Genomic DNA, 17,371 nt, shown 5'->3' with positions numbered 1-17,371 from the left:
CTATTGTTGCCATCTTGAAAATTCTTGATGCTTTCATCTTTGAACTTCACAAGTTCAGTGGGAGAACTGACCATGCTCACTTGCAGAGGAGATAACTGCATAAGGAATGCTTGCTGCCACTCATTGTCATTCCTTCCCCTTATGGTTTTTGTTCAGAAAATTCCAGTACATGGGAGTTAAGCAAGATTCAACCTGATAACAAGGAAACGTGTTGTGTCTATGAGTGAGTGGGGATGCTGACAGCTTGAAGAGTCTATGTTTTTGTTTGAATCAGAACTTGCTTCCAACATACATAAAAAAAAGATAGTGAAACTCTAAGAAACATGGAAAATCATGGGATCCTAAAATAGTCTTTCTCAGTAGTGTTTCTTACCTTTATTAGTCAATCACTTGTGCTCAATATAGTCACATTGAATGGAAAATAATTGAAAATATAGGGCGATCCATAGTTCCTTTTCCTTTCAACCTACACTTATTAATCAATACAGTGAAGGTATAAATTATTGATGTAATGTGCTTGAATCAAGAAGTGACATAAAAATAGTTCAGTTACAGCACATTTTCATCATTCTGGTGAGAACAAGGTATACATGCATGTCCTAATTATGAATTGTAAACTATTTTCAGGGTTTGTGCATACTCTTGTTCTCTATGTGTTCTTATTTGTGTTGAAAACTGGCTTTGTATAACACAGATATGAACAGTAATGACACTTATCTTTATTTTATTTTTTGAACAAGAGGCTTCACATTTCCGATTTGCACTACATAAATTACATAGCTAGACGGAATGACTGCAGTACATTCTAACAGTTAAACAAGTAACTGGTTCCTCCCTTTCCCCCTCTTTCCTGTCCTCCTTTCCATCTCTGTACTTTTGAGGTGACCATATTTGTTTTTTATACTTACTGCTATAAAGTTTAGAGCTAAATCTAGAAGTTATTCACTGCCAAGTTCTGATATATACATTATTTTATTTTTATTCCTGACATTATTTTATCTATTTTATTTCACCTTCCCAGAGAGTTTTAAACAAGTACATTCACTTCTAATTTTTACTTTACATTTTTTTCCAAATTGCCTGAAACTTAGGTAGAGAAAAAAAAAGCTAAATAAACAAAGAAGCGAATAAATAAATATATTAGGATGTAAACAGGAAATTACATCACTTTAAAAATTTAAAACAGAGAAGAATTACTTTAAGGAATTGCTAATACAAGTAAGTGATGGAGTGACAGAGAATGTTGACATAAGGCAGATATTGGGAATAGTAGAAAGTCAATACCACATGTAGGCTAATAAGATAAAGGGTATTATGTAACAGACTGCAGAGGCCAGGACAATCTAATAGAGACTGGGTCACAGTGGACATTTCTATTAGATTCTAGTGTCATAGAGGAGATGGAGAGGTGGTGGAATAGCTGAGACAGGAGAGGAGATGTACTTTGGTTTCTTCCAGTCTCCCTTTAGATGAACCTAGTGGATTCTGGAAAAAGCAGCCTAAAAAATTTATCACTGTTATTTAGAGGAGAGGATAGGAAGGATAAGGATTGGACTTGGGGATAATTAGGCCAAGGCCATCTCAATCATTTCATAATCACCTTCAAAATTTTAGGATTTATTCCTTTTCCTTTGGTGGTTGCTCCTCCTCCTCTCCCTCCTCCACCTACCCACTCCTCCTTCCCCTCCTCTTTCCCCTCCTCCTTCTGTCTCTTTGTATGCACATATGTATTTATGTATGTAGGTATTGTGCTGAGGATTGGACTCAGGACCAAGCCAAGTATACTCTGTTACTGCATCCCCAATCCTTGGTTTCTTATATAGAAGAAAATCAATGATAAAATGAGATGCAAGTTGAGAATTCCCTCCCTATTTATCCTAGTATCTGTAGTCTGCCTCAGAAATACATAATCATGCAACATGATTAGCTCTTATAAGTTATTATATGCTACAAATTAAATACCTTAATTTTTAAATGAGAAAACTTAGTGTCGTGTTAAAGTTTCAAATCTCTGAAATCATGTATTACATTTTCTATTTTTCTTTTATCAAGACCAAATGCTGGAAGAGGAAGAGAAACTACTACATTCAAGGATACTTTTCATTTGGTGAACTTGCAGATAATTATTTTTGCAAGCATCTAGTGTGTTAATGTGGGTCATCTAGAGATTATCTGTAGGAAATGGTTGTTCAAGGCCTCTTGACTTAGTAACAGATTGTAACTTGGCATACTGTCATACAGATTTCTGTTTAGGGAACTTTGGAAATGTTTTTAGAGCCAGCTTACTTTAAGATATGCTGTTAATGTAATAGTTCTATAGAAAAATGTAAAATATTATGATTACATGAAATATAATTTTGGTAAAAATATGTACAAAATTATGAAAATAATTTGGTAAAAATTATGCAAAATAATAAAAATCAAGTATAATTACATAATTAATGGAGTTATTGTTTCATTATATTCCTAATTGGATATAATATAAAACATAATTTCACAATATTTGAAATACTGAAGGTCTTGTGCAAAATATTCTTAAGATTTTAAAAATAGAAGGAAGATTCTATATTTACTTTTGGTTTGTTGATCATAGCTGCTCATAGAAAAACATGATTTTTTTATATATAAATACTTAGTTAATACCTGTATTAGGATGTCCATAACCAATAAGGTAAAAGTGTCATCGTAAGTATCATGATTCTTGTTACATCAGTCTTTTGCTGGCAAATTGTGAAATATTCTCTCTGAATTGCTCAGAATGAAGCTGCCAAAGTCTCCATTTTGAAAACAGAAGTAGAAACTTTATTAAAAGAGAATATAAATTATTAAACATTGTATGTTGTGCACCAGTAAATTGCAGTCTTATGGTAGTCCAGGGTCTGACATGAGGCATTGAAGTCACTTGAAGAACAGTTGGTTTCAACCCAGGTTTGCACTTTCAACATGAGATATGGAGGGTAGGAAGGCATAGCACAGGGGTTTCATTATTATTTAGTTCAGGCTTCCACTACAGCATACCCAAGACTGGGTGACTTGAGCAACAAACATTTATTTTCTGACAGTGTAAGAGACTAGAAATCTAGAATCAAGATGATGCCATAGTTAATTTAGTTAATTAACTATTGGTCAAATCTTTCTTCTTTGGCTTAAATATGACTGTCTTTTCCCTGTTTTCATATCACTGTTCTTCAGTGGTAGGAGATGTGAGGCACTCTGGGGTCTCTTGCACTTCCTAAAACACTACCAATACCAATCCTGTTGGATTAGGTCCCCAACCTTATGCCTGTCTTAAAACATAACTATCCCCTTAATGATCCTATCTCCAAATTTAGTCACTTTGGTGTTAGGACCCCAATATATGAATTTTGATAGGACAGAGCTCATTTCATTACAGAATACAACCTCTATAACTTAACAGCTATTATAGGCCCTTGATAAATGCTCTATGCTAATGGAAAAAAATGTGAATCAAATGTAACTTATTTCACTCTTAAGATTTGAGAGCTACAGAGGAAAAATTGTCTTAGCCTCCACCTTGATTCTACAAAATGGTCCTGGATGTTTATCCTGGAGAAAAGTGGAGGTCATGTCTTTAAAAACCTAAACAGAACTGTAACATCTCCAGGGCCAGAAATCCTAATATGAAACATGCACAAAAGAGGCCACATGGGAAAGAGAAGATGATTCCCCACGATTTTGCAGCAAGCATCTCAGAGAGGCCCAAGTTGTACATAGATGATGATGGCTTTGGTGACTTGGGATAGTCTTAGAAAACCAAGGAGAGAATGTCCCAAGGGAAGCAAACAGAGTATCTGATTATATGTGTCTGTTGTCAGCAGTTCTCATGCAGTACCATGTTGGTGATTTGGGCCATATTCTGGTAATATCTATATGTCAGTGATCCAGATGCTGCAATAGCATGATTGTGAACACTGCTCTAATAACTTGTGTTTGATATCAGTTCACAGAAAGGCACACAGATGCGAAAGGCATTGATTTGAAAATGTAGTACTGTATAGAATCATGCAGGATCTAAGATCTTAAACTGCTTGCAAGGTATCAAGTTAGTTTCCACAGTTTCATGAATGATGGTAGAAGACAAGTCTCCTGGGTCAGAAAGAAAGGTCTTTATCACTCATAGCACAGCAGTCATCGTGAGCTTTGTGGTCCCATCAGGTCCACTTGCTCCCCAAATCCCACTGGGTCAAGCCAAGTGTCCCAGATGGATGAGTTTCAGTCAGTGGGTTTGCATTATAGATGAGTACTCCTGTGCTTAGGAACCTAGTCTTTTTTAAACAAGGTTCAAACAAACCAGTACAACCTTTGCCTTGGAAAGAGGCATTGTTTTTTATTTTCCTGGTCAGGAAACAAGTATGACCTCTGTTTTTCAGGGAGACACTATCCCTCAAGATCCTCTGCAATAGAAACATCCTTAATAAGATATTCTGGAGCATGTCTATCCAGACCTTTTGCTCAGAGGAAGTGCAGAGATGTGAGATACTGCAGTTAATTGTCTTCCAATAGGCATGACATCCTGGGGACTGACTAACAGTAGAAGAGTCAGGGAATATTAGCGTGATCTCGTTTCCCTCCAAATCTTGAGATTACTGGGTTATACTTATAAAGACAGCTATATAGAGTGGTTTTTAAAAATATTTTCATCCTTTTAACATTATTTTTCTCTCAGCATAGATTCAATTTTGAATAAAAGGTATAGGGAAGAAGTTGAGCAAATAAATGAATAAATGAATAGAGTTTGCTTCTCCCTTAAACAATTAGTAGTGAAAGTGACCAAAAAAAGAATGGTCAGCCAAAAATGACAGTTTAAAAAAGAGCCTTTCCAGTACTTAATCCTTTTCTTCTAATGAAAGTTGCTGGGAGGGAAGGAAACAGAGGTGGGTGCCAGCAGATCTTTTGTTCAAAATGAAACCTGGGAGAAGGAAAATTGGTAAGGAGACTACTGTCAAGTTTCCACAGGCCTCTGAGATACCAAAGGTGAAAAAAAAGGTCTCTTTTTGAGGCAGATGGGTCCTTTATTTGTGAAAAAGTAAACAAGGAAGAGAAATAGTTATGTAAATTTTTGCTCATAATTCAGTGAAAGCAATGACTTAGCTCAAAACAGTGAATGGTAAAATGATTCTACCTACTAATAAATTACTATTTTTAAATGAATTGATTATTTTGGTTTTAAGGGATATGGAGATATTTTGAAAGAGCTTAGGAAATTTGGAGTTTGGAGAGTCTGGAAATGGGAAACAAATTGAAAAAAGATAAAATTTCCAGTCTCAATGGATTAGGAAGCTTTAGTTATATGTAAAGATCTATAAGAGAACCTTCTGAAGGTATCCTCCAGGGATGTAAAAAATAATGTTTTGAGTACTCATTTTCTTAACAATGAGGTTTATTGAGGTACAATTTTTATTCAATAAAATCCTTCTTTTAGCTGTATTTATAGTTCTATCAGTTTTGATTAATCTCTACAGTCAGGTAAACACCATCACAATCAAGGCATCTGACACTTCTTTTACTCCATGGTATTTCCTGATATCCCTCTCTAACTTATCCTTTCCCTTGCTCCCATCCCTGGCAACCTGGATGTCCCTGTAGATTTGTCTTTTTATAGACATTTTTCCTAAGGTAAAAATCAGATCAGATTTTTGAGTCTGATTTCTCTTACTTAAGATAGTGTGTTTTGAGGTTCATCTATCACTGTATGTATTGATAGTTCATTTATTTAAAAATATTTTTAATAGACATAATTGTACATATTTATAGGGTACAGTGTGACAACTTGATACATATATACAAGTGTAATGATCAAATAAGTACAATTAGCCTCTTTGGCTCCTTAAACATCAGTCATTTGTGTCTGGAAACTTTGTACTCCTGTCTTCTATTTCTTTATGAAATATATAATACCTTATTGTGAACTATAGATATCCTGATGCACCATAGAACACTAGAACTTGTTATTCCTAGATTATCTCATTGCATTTTGATATCCATTGTACAAGTTCATTCTTTTCTTTTTAAATTTTTTTTAAGTTGGCAATGGACCTTTACTTTATTTATTTATGTATAGCACTGAGAATCAAACCCAGTGCCTTGCAAGTGCCTAACATATGAGGTGTCCCCCAAAAGTTCATGTGTGAGACAATGGAAGAAACTTTAGAGGTGAAATGATTGGGTTATGAAAGCCTTAACCTAATCAATGTGTTAATACCCCAATAGAAATGAACTGGTGGTAACTCTAGGCTGGTAAGGTATGGCTGGAGGAGATAAGACATTGGAGTATGCCTTTACTGTTCATATTTTGTCCCTGTAAGGGAAATGGTCTCTCTCTTCTTCCTGATGCAATGTCCTGTGTTGGTCTCCTCTGCCATGATGTCCTACCTCACCTCTGGCCCAAAGCAATGGAGATGTCCATCTATGGATTGAGACCTCTGAAACCATGAGAACCAAATAAAGTTTTTCTCCTCTCAATTTACTCTTGTCAGATCTTTTGGTCTCTGCAGTGAAAAAGCTGACTAAACACAGTGTGAAAATTAAGAATATTAATGAGAAAATTATCTAAGAGATTTTATGAATTATTTCATGCATTTCACAAGGTTTGTATTCCTTTATGTTACCTTAAAAGAAATCTCTAGCTCTCTCTCTTTACAAATACATATGTATAACTGAGAGTCTTGGAAAATATCATAGCATTGTCAAATCTGACGAAAGCTTTTGCTTATTTCTATGACATAAATTTATGTAAGCAAAGGAGTGTTTCTCTAGGACGTAAGTGAATAAAAATTATTGCTAATTCATACTTCACAAGAGAGATCAAATTAATCTGACAAATATTGTGTAGTATACTGGAAGTCCTAATTCTGAAGTATCAATTTTTGAAAGTGGTTATCAAAAAAATAGGATCGTATAGAGTCCATACCTTGTAAATTATTTGAAATGCATAGGATTTTTTCTTACAATGACAAACATTTCTATCATTTTATAATATTTTATAAAAACAAACACTGTATTGTTGATAAATGACTACCAAAAATAGTTAATTTGTTAATCGATGTGTGCCTTGCCAAAAAAAATTAAAGCGATCACTCATGGTAACATCGATCACTTAAAGTTGTAAAGAATGCTTATTTTTATATTTAAATTTGATTAAAAAATAAAAATTCATTCCCCAGATACTACTCTTTTGCTTTTAAACCAGAATGATATATTGATTCAAGTGCTTAATTTTTAAAACATTTTCTTCTTGAGAAATTAGTCTTCTTTCAGCTCCTGTACTGTGCATGGTAGGAATTCATAGTAGTTCACCTAAGAGGCTTACGTTTCATCTTTTAGTCTATGGTCTTTAGCTGTAAGAAAGCTACAACTTGTTTTTCTTTGCAATAATTTCTTTGAAATAATCCCTTTTTCTTGTGTGTCTGATACTGAGTGAACATCGCATTTGTACTATATTTTTAAAACTATTTTATGTTCTGCCACATTATTTTTTAAAGGCTATGTATCTTGCTCATTAGCTATGCATTCTTCTTTGTTTCACTTGGTAACCATGAATTCAGTTTAGGTAGGGATGTACTTTGAGATACTTTATATCAAAGTAAGACTACATCATCCATCCTGCTACAGTTTTTCACCCAAGTGCCTTATGAATATCATGAATCCTTTGCTCATTATTTTCTGTTCAGTGTTCAGCATGTTTAAAGGAGTGAAGATAAATTTATAATGGTAGGCCAAGACTATAACCTTGTCGACATTATCTTCTATCACAATATTTTTAAATAAACATTGCTAATGTTCACAGAAAATTTTATTGCTTTCCAGAAGTTAATAAGATATTGAATTATTTTTTATACATCATTGATTTAATTTCTCAGTATCCCTATGATTCTTCCTACATTACAGATAATCATGTTAAACCTTAGGTTAAATATCACCACTTAGATTGCATAGTTGAGAAGTAATAGACTCTGGATTTGTTCATGTCAATTGACTTTGAGCCAAAGTTCTTAAACACTCAACAGCATTGAATTACTGGAAAAGTAAAATCAGTAGTGCAATTGAACCATTTTTGTATCAGAGACCATTTTTGTATCATTTATAAAGTAATAATAAAAAGCAACAACAGACAAAACTTGTTTCTATTGTATAACAGTTTTTTCCAACTTTGGCCTTGCCTTTTTTACTTTTTAATCTCCATGTAATCTCAGAAAACCAAGGTCCTGCTTTGTTTTATTTTAAGAATTTTTTTTCTCTTATAATAAAAAAATGTGAAGATATTTTATTAGCCATGGCTGAATAAGTCCATGCTGCATAATATGGGAGGGAGGTGGTAGTGAAGAGTTTATTCTTACTTATCTAGATCCTTTGCTTGGTCCCACTGAAGAATGCTGTTGATGAGCAAGAACTGTAAAAGATCCGATACATATCTTGGTTATTCACTTTTAGCTACATTATTTTATCTAAGTTATTAGATTCACTAAGCCTCATTTATACCATTTATAAAATGCAGCTAAAACTTCTTGTTACAGAGACTTATGAGAGGATTAATTGAGATAATTTAGGAAAAGTTCCTTGCAGGAAATTTTGTTAATTAAATAATAAATACTATATATTCCTTTTACTGTATTTCCTACCCCCTCTACTTCAAATGAGTCAGATGCTCTTAGCATAGTGCACCACACAATTGTCAGCCCCTAGCAGTGAGGCAGGAAGATAAATGTCCTATAGGAAACCAGGAAAGAGCCTTGGAGAAGGACAGGAAGGGAGAGGGACATGATGCCAACCTGAAATTGGCAAGTGATTTTCATTCACTTATGTCCTAGAGAAATACTTCTTAGCTTAAATGTTTGTGTTATATAAATAAGTAAAATATTTTCTCAGATTTGACCATGCTATATTTTCTAAGAAAATACCACATATATATACAAATATAAATATATGTGTGCATATATAAAATATATATTATATATTTATATAATTATTTATATATTATATATTTATATATGTATATATATGCAAATATATACATATATATGGTGTATTTCTTTTTAGGTAACATAAAAGAATACAAACTTTGTAAAATGCATGAGATAATCCATATGACATTTTGATGCTTCTCTATTTTGTGCCAGCTGATGTGTTTCAACATTTCAGAAAAGAGCTTAGTTTGGCTTACATTATTTTTGACATATATATGTATATATGTCCAAAAAATATATATATAACTGTGTACATTTACCTTAGTAACTCAAAATATTACAATGTGGACATATAACTTATATAACTTAGTTTTCTGATTTTGATGTTTTACCATTTCAAGTGGAGAGCAGAAACCTTACTTCTGCATAGTTTCTATTCATCTCCCAAGTTTTACAATATAATAACCTTAGATCTCATTTTCCTATACATTAAGTGCCACATCACTTAATGTGGTGCTATAAGTTTTCTTCTAGTCATAAATGTTTAAGATTCATGAAAGGAAGGATAACCTATGGCACTCATGCTTAGTGTTACACATTCCAAAATTCTTTGAAATTCCAAAACTTCTGTGTTCATTTTCTTTTTGTTAAAAACGTCCTTTAGCCATTCCTTAATGGTGGGTTTGTCTTTATCCTAAGTGATATTTTCATCAGATATAGAATTTAGTTATCTTTTCAAACCTTGAAAAATGTCAAGTCACTTCTTTCTGGTCCTTATGGTTTCTGTGGAGTTCTCTGTCATTCACATTGGGATTCTCAAATAAGCAATACACCATTCTTTTCTGCTGCCTTACATGCTTTTTTGGTTTTTGGTTTCTGAAGTTTGATTGTGTCTTGTCATTAATTTTGTTAGGTTTTTCTTAGTTGGGGATCAAACACACATAAGCACAGAATAACTAACATGCATGTGCACATAAACATACAGCCATGGATCCACTTAAAAGAAGAGAATACAGCTCTACAATATTGAGTTTATAGAAACTGTGGGTTAATTTTTGACCTTTGTAAGTCACACAAAAGAAAAAGGTTTAGTTTAACAAATCAAAGGCCGAGAAATTTCAAACTAATCTAAGTTGAACAGAATAATTAGAGCTGTACTACTTCTAGATAGTAAGTGACCTATTCAACACATGATTGAATTTTTAATATCAATTTTATTAAAAAGTTGCAGAGAAGTTGAGAAAATTAATTCTTAAATGAGTATTTGATTTGAGACAAATGCTCAATTATGAGAATTTTAAAAATATTCTAGAGAATTTCTGAATAATTCTATCTTTTGGAATGTGTCAAACATTTTTATTTGAAATGGTTTTCAAAATAAAATGGAAAAATTATGTCTTTATATGTAGTTAGTTGAATTTCAAAGTCCACAAATTCAAGTATGCATGCTGGGAAATTACTTTATGCATTTAAAATAAAACTTTGTTAGTTTTTATATAGCATTTCCTTTATTGGTAGAAAAATCATCAATTGGTTCAAAGGAAACTAATGAGCTGTAACATTTTTGGGTAAATACATAATCAGTTCAATAATTTCTACCTCCATATTTCCCTCTAATTTTTGGCACAGAATTCTTCACACTCAAGAGCAGGTGATAAACGACACACTCAAAAGGACCAGGGAAGTTGGGGGGGGGGGCAGTGGTGCATGCTTGCAAGGCCAGCAACTTGGGAATCTGAGACAGGAGGATCCCCAGTTAAAAATCAAACTCAGCAACTTAGTGAGTGAGACTGTAAGCAACTTAGCAAAAGCCTGTCTCAAAATTAAAAAGTAAAAAAGGCTGGGGATGCAGTTAAGTGGTAAAAATGCCTTGGGGTTAAATCCCCAGTATCAATAAAAGGACAAGGGAAGAGTCCAAGTAGGTGGTGGATACAGGTCTGAGCAAGGTTAATAAGGAATATCAGTAATAGATGGAAACCACACAGAGTTCATGACAGGGGAAATTGCTACTAACCTATATATGAAGAGGCAACAGAACATCTGTAGATCCAGAGCAGGGCAGAAAGGGTTAATTCTGACGGGGAAATGGGGAATCCAATCAAGGTTTCACATACTTTCCTCACAGAGTTCTGTCCTTGCAGTGGCAAGCATTTCTCCCTGTGTTATATGATTCCCAAGGATGTTTAATCACAGACTCTCCTCCACTGTTCCAGTCTTGGGTTCTGTGCATTCTTATCACCGGTAGCATTTCAGCTTCCTGTTCTTTCCTCACCAAGATATTCTAATGCTGAGCTATAACTGGACTTCACTTGGGATGCAGATAGAGAAACATTGACATTTGTTAAATGTTTTTTTGTGCTTTTCTGATTGTAAGAAAATTTGGAGGGGGGGTCGAGTAGAAAATCTCCCCTTCTGCTGATTAAAGCCCTAATATTCATTCCTGAAACTGTCTCTACAGTAGAGAAAGTAAGACACTGGTTGTTGTTACTGTTCTTCTTCTTCTTCTTCTTCTTCTTCTTTTTTTTTTTTTTTTTTTTTTTTTGGTTAGAACAATACAGCAAAATAAAATTCCAGTTTATTGTGGGACAACATTAGGTCACACATACATCAAAAAAAAAAAAAAAAAAAAACGTAAAAAATAAGCAGCAACTTCATAGACAAAAAAGGGGTAGAAAAAAGAAACATTTTTATCTTTGGCCTTTTTAACCACCTCATACAAACCAACTACGTGTAGTACAACTAAAGTACATACACAAAAAAGCTACTGGAATGCTCGCAATAAGATTTTTTTGTTGTTTTTTTACAAGTTTTTTTTTTTTTTTTTTTTTTTTCCCCTCCTTTGAGATTATAATGAACATGGTCACACCACAAGTAAAATCAGAAGTAGGACAGAGAACGCTCCAAAATCTGGTTTGGTCATCCAAGATCCTTAAAAACGACTGACTCCTAATAATTTGTACAAAAAATATAAAGTGTAAATAAAAAACACAAACAAATCTTCCTTTTTAAAAAAGTACTTTTAAGAAACAAAGCAGGGCCTTGGAAGTTTGGGTTCTTTTTTACCTTCCCTGTAGCAATCTCACGTTGTGGTTTTGGTTGGGTGGTGGAGAGCGCATTCCACCTGCTGGCACAGCCAGCAGTGGGCGCAGGCCTCTCTATTCCAAGGTGACCACGTTTAGATTCTGAGACAGGAAGTCAGGGATGAATAGGTCACGGCGGCCTTTATTTTTAGTTTATCTTTTCCTCTTTTACTGTCTAGTCATCCGCAGTGGTCTTCTGCTGCTTGGTATCAACATCACCATCCTCGTCACCTTCAGTTGCCCATCAGCAAGTAGCTGCCTCAGCCTCCTCATCTTCATCTCCATCTTGTTCCTCACCATCACCTTCCTCCTCTTCCTCACCACCCTCTTCCTCTTCTTCATCTGCCTCATTGCCACCCTCCTGCTCCCCATTTTCCTCATTAGCATTCTCATTAGCAGGGGCATCTCTTCCATTCTCTGCCTCCTCCATAACTTCCTTCTTCTCTTTTAAGTCCTTGGTGGTGATCTGGGAGCCAGTGCCCAGCAGTGCCGTGTCTGACACCGTGGGGCAGGCTGGTGATCCCATGCACTGGGTTAAAAAGGAAACTACAGTTCAGGGACTATGGCAACAAAGCTGCCCAAAGGAGGTGGTTGCAGTGTGCAGGAAGCTGGAGCCAGGAACAATGCAAAGATGGCTTCTCAGAGCAGCCAGTGGGAGACTCACAAGACACTAGTTCTTATTTGATTAGAATCCTCTAGAACAATTGGCATTCTATCATCTCCTCCCAGACCTGGTAGGCAGACTGGGGATTTAAAACTGGTGGAGGAGTCGAATCATCTTTCAAAGTCTTAAAATATACTAATTTTCTTAATGTCCTTTTATTTCAAACCATATATCTTTAGTGTGGGGCAATAGCGGACTCCTATCATATTTTTTACCTTATTGTTTGCATTACAAACTATGCTTTTGGATTTTTGAAGGAAAAACTAAACTAGAAAACTTTGATAAATCTTAAAAATTCTTTCAAATAAGTGACCCACTCAAATTCAAAACTGTCTTGGTTTAAGACTATAGTACAAGTGATAGATTTTTAAACAATCAAATAAGAAATGGACTGACTACTTTGCTTTCATGTATATCCTTTACCCTCAATTCCCTCACATTCTCAAGCAATAGATGCCACTAACTGATGGATAGAGATCAAGGCAGTAAGAAAATAGTTATGGAAAGAAAGAAAAAAATCTGTTATTATCACTCAAATACTGTTAGGCCACATATACTTGAGCAAATAGATTAGTTTTGAAAAGGTTTACCCATAGAAATGCAAAATGTCAGACACATTGATAGCCACAGGGGTCTTTAAAGTGACTTGTGTATTTTGCTAGAAATTATTTCTGTAACAATGGAAGCATTTGAGTATGCCACCACTCTACTTATAAACCAGTGTTGTCCATTGAAAATGAATTAATAATAGTATTGACATACAGCTTCATAACATTACAAACCATATGTCAGTGCCACATAAATCTTATCAACACAGATGCAGCAAGACTTGAAACACAACAAAAATGATGTTCTTATAGTTTCCCTTTCTTGAGATGAACTCTGTATTTACTTCAAAGCAATGGTAAAGGAAAGTCAGAAATAACAGAATTTACTTGACTGACCACAGTCATAAAAACACAAGTTGCAACTATATTTGTGAATGTGTTTTTGGTGAAATTAGTATTATATTGAAATTGCTTGTCAAAGAAAGGTAAAGAAAAGAAGGTCAAAACATGTTTACATTTGGACTCCCAAAGGAGTACAACAAACATCTTTCACTGAGGGAAACAGAGCCAAAGAGGACAAGCCTACTTGTGATTATGGTATTAATTTTATGTTCCTTGTTACCTTGACTACAGATCGTCTTTATATAATTATTAATAGTTAATAAGAAGAAAGAATAGTCTCAAACACTTAACAGTTTGACCACTGTCTTCCAAATATACTATTTTAATGCTTATGCTTAAAAAAGTGTTTGCCATTGTTTGAGTATTACACAGATGAACTATTACAAGTATAATAGTTTAATTATTAAGCATTTAAATCATGTGAATTATTAGATATATTAGTTTATCTAAACCATATGCATGAAATTACTTACCAGATTTGCATCAATTATTTAACTCTAATTATATGTCATAGAGTTTCCTGTTGGACAAAAGATATTTTGTGTCCTTGGTGTTGTGTCAGAAAATGATACAGTCTCCTATTTCTGATTTGTTAGATCTTATTAGATACAATTTATCGATTGATTTTTTTTGGTAATTGTAATTGAGAAAGCTTAAGACTAAGGTGCCAAACTGTATTTAGGTCCAGTTCCAACATTCTCCTCCCCAAACCAATAAAACAACTAATCAACAACAACCAGAACACAAAAAGACAAAAATAACCACTTCCTACATGGTTTTAGTAGAATAAGTAGTAATTAGCAATTGCATGAGGAATAATGTAACAATGCTTTCCAAACCTATTAGTACAGGCAATGTGAATGAGCTGATTTGGAGATGCTTATATATACAACTCTCTCCCTCTCTTTTTCTCTCTCATCTTTTTCTCTCTCTCCACATACACACATATATGCACACACATGCACACACACAAATGACAGCTAGATCTAGAAATATAAAAAACAGTTTATGTGCTTGCACTGCATTTCAAAAGGTTACATAGTAAATTTTTAAAAATATAATCTTGACAAAGTTACAGTGACAGAAAATACATCAGGGGTCAACAGAGATTGGAAGTAGAAGAAGGATGTGGTTATTAAGGAGTAATGTAAGAGAGGTTGTATGTGTGTGTTGATGGAATAGTTTTGCTCTCTAATTGTGGTGTTGGATACTCAGATCTATACATGCATAAAATTTTCATGAAGCCATACTTTCTGCTCAGTGCAGACATACATTCACAAATGCACACATGGAGTACTTGAAAATTTTGAGAAATCCTGATATGGGTCTGTAACTGAGTAAATAATTTTGCACCAATGTCAATGTTTTTATTTTGGCCATGTCAGATATTGCATTCTGGGAAAGTTAAGGAAAGGGCACATGAGATAACTATGTACTATTTTTATAATACTTTTTGAGTTTTAAAATCTTGTAATAAAAATTTTATTTAAAATGTACAGAATAGACACAGGTATTATAATTAATAGCAAGGGATTTAAATAATTATTATAACCCTATTATATATGTTTAAAATGTTAGGCCAGGTACAATGGTATGTACCTGCAACCCCTACTACTTGGGGGCTGAGGCAAGAGGATGGCTTGAGCCTAGAAGTTCAAGGTCATCTGGTACAATATAGGGAGAACTTGTCTTAAAGAAAAAGTTATGTAGAGACCCAAAAGATATAAAAATGGAGCAAATCAAACTTGTAAAGAAAATATGAGATGTAAACTAAAATAGATAAGTTGAAAAATGTACTGAATTCTATAATTAAACTATGATTGTGTGAAAACTGCATTTTTCTTGAGAAATTGCAAGTTTAAAACTATTTAAAAACAGTTTTTAAAATGAAAATGGGGCTTATAATTAGTAAGTGATTTATCCCTCATCTCATGTATGTTGAATGTCAAAAACCACTCAGTATTCTTAGTGGTAATACAATGCACTATCTGACAATGATTCTTTCCTTTCCATTTATTTATTTATTGAGGCCTTTCTCTTGCATTACATGTCATCTCAGGCTATGGTTTTTCTATATTTTTACCAAAAGAAAATGTGTCTGTACACAAATTGTCTTCTTGTATAAGATAAGAGTAGTAGACATAAACACATAAATTCTGTGTATTATATATTAAAATAAATGACCTAAGAATTTAGAGTAAATTATTGTAGTGCTTATTTCATGGGAGGCTTTTCTGTTGTTAAAGAATCAGAAATGTGTTTCTGAACTCAGCAGAAATCTGGGTGGCAAGGGATTATCTGACTCAAAAACAACAGTGTCAGAAATGTTAACATGACCCAACTGACAGAATTCTTCAGCAGAAATGTTATAGCATGTTAGTTCTTTAGTAGGTGTTTTTAAGGACAATTACTGTCAAAATGTGATTTAATTTGATGCAAAATTTTGAATAAAAGCTACTTTATTTACTAGGAAATCACACCCACTAAAGGTAACAGGATTTATTTGTAAGTAAACTTTTTTTTTTTTTTTTTTTAGTTATATGGTATGTTTCAAGCCCTGCTATATGCATTTTATATTCATGATCTTATTAAATTGAATAAATTCTTACAATAATCATATACTTACAGCAATTACACAGATGAAGAAATCAAGGTTAGAAGAGTGAAGTAATTTGATCAAACAACAGCTAATAGGTGGGCCAGCTGGCATTTAATCCAGGGTCAGTCTGACAAGAAACCACTCCATTTCAGTTTGCATCCATTCTTCTTCACTCTGCCTGAAGCCCTGGTGTCTCACAGGCAACTAGGACTCAATTTTCTTGTTTACCGTTCTTTTTAAATCTTCATCTTTCTAAACTTTCTTCTGTAAAACTTTCATTTGGATTGGTACAAGGAAGGTCTATGCTGACTTTCTATTTTTGTTTGCTATTGTTTTGTCTCATTTTCGTGAGGTCTATGTATGATTGGCAACTTTTAGATGGCCTCCAGTGATCTCTGCCTCCTGGGCCTTATGCCCTTATATAACCCCTGCCCCTTGGATGTGGGCTGGACCTAAAGTCTCTTCTATCAGAAATAATATGATGAAAATGGTGGGATGTCACTTCCAAAATCAGATTTGCCATCTGATTGACCTTTTGCTTCACTTCTCATTGCTCCACTAATGGAAACAGCTGCTGCGTTTTGAGCTGCTGTAGGCAAAGGGTCACATAACCTGAGTGAGGTGTTCAGGTGACATTCATCAAGGAATGGACATTCTCAATCCAATAGCCTGCAAGAAATCACATTCTGCCAGCATCAGATGAGTGAGCAAGTAATAGTGTGTGTTGCAACTGCATGGGCAACCTACCTGGAATGTTTTCTTCCTCCGAACTCTCCATACCACTTTATATGTTTCTCTTTATGTCTCATTTCCAGAAATGCACTTGATCTGTATAATGCCTGTATTTTCATTCTCTTAGTAGATTCCAAGAATCTTTAAGGTAAACATGAACTTATTTTTTATAAAATATATATTGAATACTCAGTACATTATTGATAATAGAACAAAATTAAGAAAGTAAAAGGACTGGGGGAATATGGTTTAGTCAAACAACACTTTTATAGTATTCATGAGAATTGAGTTTTATCCCCAATCCCCCTCTACTCACTCAAAAAGTAGAAAAGAAAAGAAAAAAAAAAAAAAAAAACAGGAAAGAAAGAAAAAGAGTGAGAAGTAAGTGCAAAGCAAATAATCTCCAGGATTTGTATATAATG

General features: G+C 34.0%; 1 pseudogene; it reads right to left on the bottom strand.

The window, feature by feature from the left end:
- Positions 1–12,179: 12,179 nt before the first annotated feature.
- On the bottom strand, positions 12,180–12,530 carry LOC124979457 (prothymosin alpha-like; annotated as a pseudogene).
- Between the last annotated feature and the right edge of the window lie 4,841 nt (positions 12,531–17,371).

Source organism: Sciurus carolinensis, chromosome 3 (assembly GCF_902686445.1).
Source record: "Sciurus carolinensis chromosome 3, mSciCar1.2, whole genome shotgun sequence".
In the NCBI taxonomy this organism is placed as follows: domain Eukaryota; kingdom Metazoa; phylum Chordata; class Mammalia; order Rodentia; family Sciuridae; genus Sciurus; species Sciurus carolinensis.
This window is presented reverse-complemented; position numbering and strand designations above follow the sequence as displayed.